The following is a 12,500-nucleotide window of genomic DNA, read 5'->3' on the forward strand; positions in this document are numbered from 1 at the left end:
CTTGGACTTAAAGGTCATCGGGAGTATTCTATTCACTTCAGCGACCTCGAAAACTATTGATTAGGGACTAATATCTGTCATTTTCGGTTATTTTTACATGTCATCCCCTTCCCACCCCCTCTCACCCAACTTCCCATTGGGGCTGAACTTTGACTTGAAGGGTATCAGGAGTGTCACTACTTATCTCAGCAACCTATAAAACTTTGGATTATACACTAATATTTGTTGTTTTCGGGTATTTTTACATGTCACCCCCTTCCCAGCCCCTTCTCAACCCCCCTTCCTATTGGGGCTGAATTTGCATTTAAAGGGCATTGGAAGTGTCACTATTCATCTCGGTGAACACAAAAACTACAGATCAGACACTAATATCTGTCGTTTTCGGTTATTTTTACAAGTCACGCCATTCCCACACCCTACCCACCCTTCATACTGGTGTGGAACTTGGACTTAAAGGGCATCGGGAGTGTCAATATTCATTTTAGTGACCTCGAAAACTATGAATTAGACACTAATATCTGTCGTTTTCAATTATTTTTGCATGACACCCCTTCCCACCCCTTCTCACTCCCCCTTCCCATCGGGGCTGAACTTGAACTTGAAGGGAATCAGGAGTGTCACTATTCATTTCAGAGAACCCAAAAACTATGGATTAGACACTAATATCTGTCGTTTTCAGTTATTTGTACACGTCACCCCCTTCCGCCCCCTTCTCACCCCCTGCTTCCTATCAGGGATGAACTTGTACTTAAAGGGCATTGGGAGTGTCACTATTCATCTCAGCAACCTCGAAAACTATGGATCAGACTCTAATATCTGTCGTTTTTGGTTATTTTTACATATCACCCCCTACCCACAACCGCCCCCCTTTTGGGGCCAGTTATATCTTACCCCCACAGTATTCTTTTCCAGATAGTAAGTCATATGTACAGTATACCAAGTTTGGTTATTATTGCTCTATGCATTTCAGATTTATTGTGGCATACACACACATCCATTTATATATATAAATATATAGATTTGTTTCCAGTCTGGAAAGATTCTAAGAATGTTACTCTACCGCTGGTTTGAAGTTAGATTCTTTCTGGAGCAACATTGGTTACCTTATTGTCCCTTTATCCCTGTGTACGCTCGCCTCTTTCTCTGATCTTTTCAGAAATAAAAAGTTAAGCTCTCTCACGTGCTCTTGTCATAGTATGTTTCAATAACTTTCTCTTTTCTGCTTATTTTGTTATCCATCTGCGAATGATTCCTCAATCCACATTACTTTCCTGTCATATCATTCATGCTCCATCCTAAATTTCCTCTTATTTCTCTGTAACTGATCTTAAAAATATACCATTACAGGGTATCTAACAACTAAGTCCATTTTCATGCTTTGTGTTTACTCGCCTATGAAAGTACTTGATTATAATTGTTGAAATCACAATAGTCTCTCATATCTGTTGAAGAACAGGGTATTCAGGACTTCCCCTGGAAGGATTACTGAGTTCAAAGTTCTATATCTGCTTCCAAAGAAATATGTTCCTGTTCCAATAGCCTGATATTTTGGATGTTATTTGTCATCAGGATTAGAGAAAAGGTTCCTCACTCTTCTCAAAATCATCTGCCTTTTTTTAGTTACTATTTTGCTAAACGTTCCCAAGTACTGAAAAGAGAGTCCCTCCTCGTCCCTAGCCTCCTCGTGGTAACTCCTAGGCCACTACCTCTCACATTTCTGGAAAGCAGAGATCTTTTCCCAAACTTTAAATTTCTTTACCTTTTTTTCGAGTTTTCAATAAAATTCTGCCTTTCAGGAGGAGGGACTTTTACTTTCTTAGTGGAAATTCTTTTTTCCTTTCGTTCTTATTTTTCTTTTTCATTCAGACCCCCTTTTAATAGGAATTAAACTTGTTATTATCCTAGAAAATAATGCAAGTAATGAATATCGGAAACTCTTCCGCTATCTCGTGTTAAGGTCCATTAGTTATCTAACCCCTCCTATTGAGACTGAAGAGGGAATCATCATATAATCAATTTCCACTTAAATGAAGTCATCCTCGCACCTAACTCCTCCCCCTCACTTCTCGACTTTCTTTCAGACTCACTCTACTTTCCCTCATTCATAAACAGTAAAGAAGTGAAGAGGCAGAGGGAGGAGAGGAAAAATGTAAAGTGTTAAACAGGGAATGAGAGGAGACAGAATGGAAATGGATGAGTTAATTGGAGTTATTAAAGGGGTATGACAGGATAGATAAAGAATGCTGTGAAATGATGTAACTTAAAAGTAGACAAAGGATGTATTGCTCCAGAGAGTAGATAGATGACAGAAAAAGCGAGTGCTTATACCGTCACAATTGGCGGTAATACTAGAGAAGGCGAAGGTTACCGTTAAAAAAACGACGGTAATGTAAGAGAGGGTCAAGACGGCAAATCTCTACCATATGGTCGATGTGTACCGTCACGAGGTTCAGACCAAAGTACCTTCATTATGTATACTAATACTGTATAGCATCAGCGATAATGGGGACCGGCCAGGCTGGATAACGGCAATTTTAAACATGGCATTCATCACCCGTAAACTATAATTAATAAATACAGAAAGTAATATAAGAGTACCCATTACCTTTTATATGGCAATATAAAAAGAAAGGTACAATCGGGAGGGAATTCTAAGAACAGAAAACGGAACAATAAGAATGTCCTGTATTTAGGAAAGCTGTGAATAAATCGGGAAAAATGCTTTGTCGAACAAAACAAATGATGTTCTGGGAAAGAGTTAAGCTGGCCCGAGGGTGCATAAGTGAATTACCCACAAAGCTCTCGAACAATTTTCATTTCCTGATGGGAATTTTAACTATGAAACACACAAATAACTTTTGGGAGGACGAAAGTTTGGACCACCTTTGTGGTGTTGGTCTGGTTAGAAAAGCACATTTCATCGACCCTTGACTCGACTCTAATATGAGTAGGAGTGAACGTCCGCAGGTAGATTTCTCAAATGGTTCTGAATCACAGTATAGCTTTTCGAGTTATATTCTTCGTCAATAATTCTAAATTATGCTTTCAGAATATTTCGTATGCGTCTTTTTTTTTTTTTTGGTTTCTGATATTCTGTGATGCCGTCGCTTAAGATATTTTATAATATTCACAGACGTCTAGTTTGTTTATTTAGTAGACTTCTGAAATGAAATCCCCGTTTTGAAATCTGTGTTGTATGAATACTTTAAAGGCGCACGAGTCGCATTCAAGATTTTTGTTATTGAAAAATTACGGATTTTATCCATTTCCTTTCCATTAATGGTTAGACGAAACATTATATCCTTAAACTTGATCATTTCTTGCTTTTAAGAGTTTTAGGTCCTTCACGTCATAAAGCATAATCATCTTCTTTCTGCGGCAGCGGCGAGACAGAGCAGCTCTGTTATGAATGACATTTAAAGATGATGTCCCAGGCAAGGTGTACCACCTGTGATATAAAAAAGGATAAATCGATAAACCGATAAACCGGTCAGCTAACGTAACAAACTTATTTCAGGCAAGATCAAACTACTAAAAAGGCATGTTAGAGCTACGACTCTCATCTTGTCATGATTTTAGGATATTTTTATGCTGGTATGGGAAGGATGATCACCTTCAGACCTAATGAATTCCAAAACTGGATGAGAAGATAATGAAGGGAAAGGAAAAGTGTTGAGCCTTAACGCAAGGGAAGCAATGGACCAACTCCCTCCAAATGAGAGTCAAATGAGCAGTACAGTAATTACTAGCAAGCATAGAATTGCAAACGCTCTTACAACCGATCGATGCTGGGGTTGATGGGAACGCCGCAAATCTGGAAAGCAGAATAGGTAGTCGGAATCTTATTTCCATAAAAAAAGAATGAAAGAACTGAGTAGCAGCGTGGATTAAAAAAATACCAAGTATTTGAAGGGCAATGAACATTGCTAGCCCAGCGATTTCCATAGACACTGTGTAAAAATCAGCAGCTCATAGTTAAGGAAAAACAGTTTTAGATTACGAATTGATAAAGAACGGCAGGCAGGCAGGCAAAGGTGGATATATGCAGACTGAGTCGTCAACAAAAGCAGTTGTAAGACGAGAGTTAATCTGAAGGCTATTGTTTGGAAAATAGAACTACTGCATATACCGTACAAAAATAAGTTAAGTATACCTTAGTTTAACCAGACCACTGAAGAGCTGATTAACAGCTCTCCTAGGTGTGGCCCGAAGGATTAGATTTATTTTACGTGGCTAAGAACCAATTGGTTACCTAGCAACGGGACATACATCTTATTGTGGAATCCGAACCACATTGTAATGAGAAGTGAATTTCTATCACCAGAAATAAATTCCTCTAATTCTTCACTGGCCGGTCGGAGAATCGAACGCGGGCCCAGCAGAGTGCTATCCGAGAACAGTACTTACCCGCCCAATGAGGAACTACTGTATATACTGTACAGCCCCACAGACAGTAAACATGTATACGATGTGAAATTCTTTTGAGATATTATCAGGAGCAGTGTCAGATTTTCGAGTTGAAGAAACCAGCAAAACAGGGAAGACTTCCTGTAGATGTTGTATCATGGCAATAGTGTTAAAATGGATAAACGCTCTGATTACTTTGTCGATATTAATTAAAGAGTGAAATTTTTTGGAAAATGCTAAATCAGAGACCATTTAAAAAAAACTGGTGCCTAAGAACTGCCTGTTTAATAAAAAAAAAACTATCCAGTCAAGGGAACGAATCTCCTGCCCCCGTCCCCCTTTAAACTTCCGGCACTGTGAAGAAATACGAACCAAGCCAGAAACATTTTAGTCATCAGGATCAAGGGTCCTGAGAATATCAAAAGCAGAAACTACAGGAAAGAGCATTGAAGAATGGAGGCCACAGTTTTAGGATCAAGATTACAAGAATTACTGAGGCAAGAATTAGGCCTTTTAGCTAAGAGAAGATGAAAGAGGGGATAAGTTGGATTGTAATTTAAAAAGTTATTCTTTAATATGCCATTTTTTTCTGTGATTGGAGGCATGACTGCAAAATCCCCCACCCCCCGAAGAAAGTAGCCCCCAACCCCCAATACACTCATGAGCAAGAAACACAAGGTAGATATCTTGTATCCATCCCACAACACCGAGATATTTATAGAGGGGTTGGGTTGCCTAAGCTTGCTCCCTGCTCTGACTCTTGATGCATTCAGTGCTGTGAGGAATCAATGCAAAGTACAACTTTTTAGACTCAAATCTCCTTGATACCCGATTTATGAAGGCGTGCATATCCAGGGCCTTCACTGTCCTAAGCGGCATTGTTCATAGCTCTGTTCTCAAAATATATACCTAGGACCTCTTGAGCTCTTTGGATATTATCGTCCCTTATATTTTTTAATTCATTTTTTAAGCTATCTTTCACTATTGTCAAATAATGTTGGCTGACAGGGAAACGGACCTGTGAATGAGACTTGATTTATTTTAAAATGTCTTGGCCCTTTTATTTTTGTTTGCATTTTTACGTCACAGCCTTTCTACGTTACAGTGTTTGAAAATCTGGGGCTCAGAAATAAATAGGATCATGTCTTGGTAAGCCCTGATTATGGTCTAGCCTGTCTTCTTCAGATTTATGAGGGACTTATTTTATTCTTGTATGGAGTGCAATTCTCATAGCTGGGGAGGTTTCCAAGCGCTGTTGTTGATAAATTAGAACCAAAGGCCTTATTCAAAACCGATTACTGTAGCCTTACTTCCACCATAGAATGACTATAATTTTGTCATAAGTCGACGTACTGCGTGCTTTATGGGTGGCGGATATTGCTTAGGGAATCACATTTAATATATTCTGAATTGCATATCATTTCCACTCTCAGCCTCAAGTTAGTCATCGTAATGGCCAGTTGGACAGATTCTGCATCAGTATACATTAAATACTTTAATGTATAAGTCTTTAGGTTTCTTATCATATGAAAGTCTTTATAGAAAATCAACGATGCCTCTTTTTGAAGATTCTCCTGATATGAGTAACTTGCAAGCTTAACGGTTAACCGCCTTGATCAGTCTTTCATACCATCCACCTCCACACTGAAATTCTCTACCTTCGTAAGTGTTCCCTAAATCATCCTGCTTAACTGGTGGTACAGTAGCCGTGGAAACTCTTGTCAGATAGTGATTTCTTGTATGTAAAAGCTTTCACCTATCTTTAAGCATAGGCAGAAAAAACTATAATAAATTAAGACATGGTGCTGTACTCACCAATTGCATCTTAGTATTTTGTAACATTATATTTACTTTTCTTACACTTTTTGGAGGCGGATAGGAATGGATGAAATCAGCCTCTCGCAGAGATCAGCATTGACTGATTCTTATCTTTGATGGCAGAGGCAAGTTTTACAGGAGTTGGCACCTCACGCTCTGCAAATGCTGTTTTTCCACTCCTTTAACCACCCTTTTTTCTGGTGTTGTAGGTAGCCCTCATCTTGCTGGAAAATACTGCAACCCGTCTTGGTCTATCTTCCAAATAGAGGTTTAAGGGTGTAATGAATCTGCTGATTCACCCTGGTATTTTTCTCGAATATGAGATCAACACCCCCATACCCATACACCCCCACGCCATAACACTCAGAGGAAATTTCTCCCTTGGTCCAACAAACTTGGGGTCTAATTTGTTGGCTGTAGAACTACGCCAAATTCTGGAAAAACTGCCACCAGAACAATAGTTGCTTCATCACTGAAGCATGCCTCTTTTCACCATGCTTTTAACAAAAGCCTCTCTTTTCTTCAGGTGTGCTGGAGTTAACATTGGCATCTTTGGAGTAAAACCCAGTCTCTTGGATAAGTAATCTTGCATAGTCCTAATAGACATCTCCCCAAGGAACTGTGGGTTGCTTTCTTTAAATTTCCTGGCAGAATACGAAGGGTGAGCTTCTGCCTCCCTTTCTAGGACATTAAGGGTTCTCTGACCCACTTTTAATGGCCTACCAGTCCCTTTCTTGTGCTCCGGTACATGGTTGCTGCCTTCTGCCTGGTACTTGGCAACAATGCGCTGGACTGTTCGTGGGCTCACATCAGTTTTTCTAACAATATCTTTAGTTTGTAAGTCTAATTCGTGACACTCAATCACTTTCACACGATCTTCAAACGGAGTATAAACTCCAGGCATTATACAGACACTGCAATTGGCCTCTTTACCGGAAAAAAATTCACGTGAAACACGTAAAATTTGGCAGCAACTCAAGAGAATTACGGTTCCAAACGACCTTGAAAAGATACCGAGAGAATTGTCACGTACGCCCACGCTATAAGGAAGAGATAATGAGTTGACAACTAGCAAATTATTGGCTCACGATTTTTTCGTCAGGGAAATATGAGGCATGTGCAGATTTTGGAAAAAACTATTCTTGTAGTGTCGACTACGACAAGACTTTCTGCGGGCACTGTATCTACTGACATACGCTCTTTTCGTGGAAGGTGTTTCTTTGGACAGCCAAGCTCTCTCTCTCTCTCTCTCTCTCTCTCTCTCTCTCTCTCTCTCTCTCTCTCTCTCTATATATATATATATATATATATATATATATATATATATATATATATATATATATATATATATATTGTTTGAGCACTCACTCAAAGCAGAGGAAAAATATTCTCTCATGTATTAAGAACATGAAAAGAGCTTTGAATATTTACAGCGTAGTGATGGTTTAAACGCAAATCAAAGAAGGGCAATGAATATCGGGTGAATAATTAATTGCATTTGCAACGTTTTGATCAAATAAGTTCGAGGTAACAAGATCCAAGTGAAATAGACAGTTATGTAAAATAGTAAAAAAAGAATAACCCAAGGGGGGAGGGGGAAATATTGTAAGCAAGGACAGTAACGCAAGGAGGTAAAACTGTTGTTCTTTTTCTTCTCCTTCTAGAGAGACATCCCTTGGGTAAAAGGAAATCTGGTTTTAACAAGGACGATGATAAAGAAACTGGTTCCATAGTTACAAAGGCATTATCAAGATTTGTTAATACAATCAACATACTGTACGGAAGTTCAAGCACTGTACTACATTTAATAATAGTGAATATGATTCAGCATTATACACCACTTCGTTAATGAAAATGAATGATCAGTCATTAATTCCAGAATATTTTTTTGAGGTAATGGATGAAAGTTTATTTTTACCTGTGATATTGCATCTATCAATTTTCATATAACTGATTACGCATAACTGGATTACAGTATTAACGGCGATCACATGCAGAACATGCAAATGGGGAAATATCATGAAAGCAAAAATTAAAGATAATTATGAGTCGTATCGAGTATTAATGTATATGTTTCGCACATATAAAAGCGCCGTGCCAGGAAATTATTTGAATAGCTTGGGAGTTTCAATGTTCCGTCCATTAAACTGTCGTTAATGGTTTCTCTGTAATGTTCAGATAGACTATAAAGACCTCGTTAAGGTTTGTTTTTTTCTTTTCTTTTTCTGGCGAGAAACTAAAGAGGGATGTACTCTGTAATGGCGAACGGTATTGCTGTTGAGGAAAACAACCAACACCACAAGTTGCAAAAGTAATAACAGAAAAAGACAGTAAAGTTTAGCAAAGAAAGTAGGCGGTTGGAGCAGAATGACACACTCCATATTCCGTAGACTTTGCTGGTGATGAATTCTTGACAGTGCTTGATAGGAGCCTTTTAGGAAATTACTTTTTCATCGTCGTTTTATTGAATTCATTATTGATGCTGACATTTCCAACGAAAGACCACTAGGGGTTGATATTTCGTTCAAAGGAAACGATTTCGCTGCTCGGTAGGTGCAAAGAATTAGATTAGAACTAGCATATTCAATTACGAATTACTTTCCCACTTTCCCAGATGATTGTGGTCTAATGAATTTTGTATGCTTTCAACGATATAATGAAAGAAAATACTTTACTAATTTTCTAACTTTTAGAATGTCAACAGATTTTTTTAGCGTATGAGATCTTGATCATGAAAACCACCTGAAATATACTCTCTCTCATTCTTTGTCTAAGAGACCAGATCATCCATATTCTGATCAATATGCTCAAGTTGTTTGGTTCAAGAGACTCTCAGTAATGCTCTGCCCTAATGATGCAGTTGTGCTCATATGTTTGTAAATACCTGTTACAAGTATCATTATCCAAACAGAAATTTAAGCATACGCGCACATGTAAAACAAGCTGTCCGTGAGATTTTATAAAAATGAACCCAACTATACAGTAAAGAAAAAATCTTAAAAGGTGAGCGTAACTGTACTGGGAAAAAAGCAGGAAAAATGTACGGAGTAAAAAATCTTTTGTTTGCGAAGGAGCATTTTCACTAGATTGTAAAAGAGCATATTCTCGTACGGTGTTTGTTTCTCAGACCTCGTAAATCTAAATGGTCCTTTTGAGTAATATAATGATTATGCAATTTCCTCATTATTCTTCGTTTCATTTTCGTGTGTTTATTTCTGAGTGGCGGTCCACTTTGATTCTTTTATTCGGGGTTCCAATAGAAATGGGAATGCCTTACGAACTTCTGTTTTTCGATTTGTCAGTAATACCAAGAAATTGATAAGAATGGAAACACCTCACGAACAATGTTTTTTCCCCATTCAAGGTTGTGGATTACACCAAAATCTCCCTCAATAAGAATAGAAACTTGTCACGCACTAATTGCTTTCAATTCAAATTTTTTTAAAGTTGTCCTCATAACTAAAGATCAAAGGAGCAAAATCGGCTCACTAATCTTTTTTTTTTTATTCAAAGTTTAACTCTATATCAGTTACCTCAATGAAAATAGGATCTCCTAAACTTGATGTGTTTGATTCAAAGAGTTGTCCCTTCAACCAAAAACCTTAATAAGAATGGGAACGCCTCACCAACTGATTTCAAAGCAGAGTCAAATAGTAATTGAAAAATGGTTACCGGGAAAATTTTTTTCCGGTGTAAATTAATCCTCTCTTTGTACTTCTCAGGAGTATCCTTTTCAGGCTGCCGAGAATAGATACCTCCCCTTGTCTGTTTGCTGGCCACACTCGTAATTCTAAATCATGCTCTTGAGTAAAAACCGGATGACGATATGGAAGGAAGGAGGAGGTGCATTCGAGAAAACAATGGAATTGTGTAACGCTTTTTCCTTGGGGATACTGGGGGTGGGTTAGGCCCTGTAGAGATAACCCATAGTAGTCTACTGGTATAACGACAAAAGCAAAGGAATACGGGTATGTAATGATATGAACTTCCGACAAATACTTGAAACATTAACGCACTTTGGAAATGCAAATAAAACAAAAACTAAAAACAAAGAGAACGAGGTGGATGAGGCAGTGATTAATCTAATATCAGTCTTCCAGTGTCGCGAGAAAGGTACAGTACAGTACAGCCTATCTGTTTGCAAATTGTGTAAAAATTCATATATTCTTTTGACCACAACTAAATCCTTATTGAATATGCTCTCCTTTAATCTCTCTAAATATTCCATGCCCTCCTGAAGTTACTATTATTTTAAGCAAGCTAAGACATTTCCTATTTTTTTTATATTTCTTAAAAGTGGTTTTTTCAAGTATCTGTTAGAATGATCAACAATGCCTTGCACTAATCACATGAAATCTCATTTCCAGACCATTAGCGCTGTGTAAGCCGATTACTAAATATTGTCTAGAATAAAAGTTTCATAATTCTAGTATTATCTTGAAAGTACCTTCTGTCACAAAGCCATACCTTCTTATTCATTATTACTTAAGAGTTAGGGGTTCTACTGACAATCAGACAAAGAGGGAGAGCTACGCCCACCAGTCTGGAATAAAATACTTCTTAGCAGCACAAACAAAAGATTAATTTACACAGGAAGACATTTTCCTTATTATTTCTTGGCTACTTGGCCTCATTCTCTATTATTACAGCACGTCCAGGAGGTGCACTCATTTGTATTATGGTTTTTAATATATAGAACAAATGTGAAAAAAAATAGTTCATTCATTTTAAGAAGTTTAGTGTAATGAAAACTTTGTACTGAAAAGACTGGGAAGTGTTCGTGTTCTTATGACTGTTGTACACCTTGTATGAAAAGAGTTAGTTTGTGAGGTATACCGATTTTTATTATGGCTTCGGGTGAAAGGAAAACATAAAACAAATAAAAAGAAATTGTTTGTTTGGAGTTTCTATCCTCATTAAGGTTTTTGTTATGACGGATAAGTTTGAATAAAAAAAATGATTTGTTGGGCATTCCTGTTCCTACAAGTTATTTGGTATGTGGGACAACTTTGAATGAAAAAATGTTCGTGAGAGGTTCTTATTATTATGAAGAGTCGTGGTATGAGGGATAGCTTTGAATAAAAAAAAGTGAGGACTATAGGGGAGGCACTTAATTGTATTTAGGTTTGTGCCATTAGGGCAGGAGAATGAAATGAACTAGTTTGTAAAAGCAAGTTCTCCAGACAAATATATAGTAAGTAATAACAAATGAATGACTTAAGGTTATTATCGAAAAATATTCAATATCGTTCCCTCTTTGTGCTCAAGTGTCCGGAGAGCTCAAAAGTCTTATAAAACGACGACTTTTTTTAATAACTTTTAAGTGCTACGTTTTAAACGATAACCCATTCTTTCACCAGGGTTGTGTCTGCAGTGTAGAACCTGCACTTTTATATTTCCAGAGAAGACAATTATCCTTATCTTCCGTTAATTATATATATATATATATATATATATATATATATATATATATATATATATATATATATACATATACTTATAGCCTATATATATGGCTTGCCTCGATGGCTTGGTTGGTAGAGTGGCAACCACAGACTTTATAGAAGCCTGTGGCGAGGGTTCAATCCCCGCAGCCGACCAGTCAGAGGCGGAAACTTTGCTATCCGTGTAGACATCCCGGGATTAGGTATGTAATCAACGGATAGGTTTGCTGAAAGCAAATGAATGTTACAGACTAATACACACATAAACAAAGCCACTCCAACATCACACCTCACACGTCTCGAACTGTCGGACTACCCGCCCAGTTCTCCTCGTGCTGCTGGGAGAAAGGGAGCGGGGGTTTCGGTAATACATGTACACGTTCGGTACCGGGGTCTAAGCGATGTCAGGCAGGGCAGCCGGTCGAGGTTACAGCCTACCCCACCGCCAAATCAAAGTCCTTCAAAGAAGGCACCGTGCTTACCCCATATAAAAATGGGTATAAAAGCACGTTAAAACGAAGAAGATATATATATACATATACTTATATATATACACATATACATACATACATACATATATATATATATATATATATATACCTCTGGAAAAGAAACCCATCTTTTATTCCTATAGTCATAAAAGATAAATGAATAAAATAAACGCACTGCACTACCCTCATTCATCTGCAGTGATGAAATATGTGTGGTGGTTTCTTTATATGATTTATTCATCCATAAAGCAATTTAGAAAAGTGCAGTCATTTTGCTGTTGTTACTTCCTTCCTTATATATGAGTTTTTTTTTATACAGAATTGCTGAGAGAGAGAGAGA

The 12,500-nt window shown here is 37.6% G+C and overlaps 1 protein-coding gene across 3 annotated transcripts in view; it reads left to right on the forward strand.

Moving 5' to 3' along the window:
* LOC136848772 (uncharacterized) overlaps positions 1 to 12,500 on the forward strand; it is a 413,864-nt gene that overhangs the window by 299,651 nt on the left and 101,713 nt on the right. The window lies entirely within an intron of this gene.

The sequence above is a fragment of the Macrobrachium rosenbergii genome, chromosome 19 (genome assembly GCF_040412425.1).
Source record: "Macrobrachium rosenbergii isolate ZJJX-2024 chromosome 19, ASM4041242v1, whole genome shotgun sequence".
NCBI classification, from domain to species: Eukaryota; Metazoa; Arthropoda; class Malacostraca; order Decapoda; family Palaemonidae; genus Macrobrachium; species Macrobrachium rosenbergii.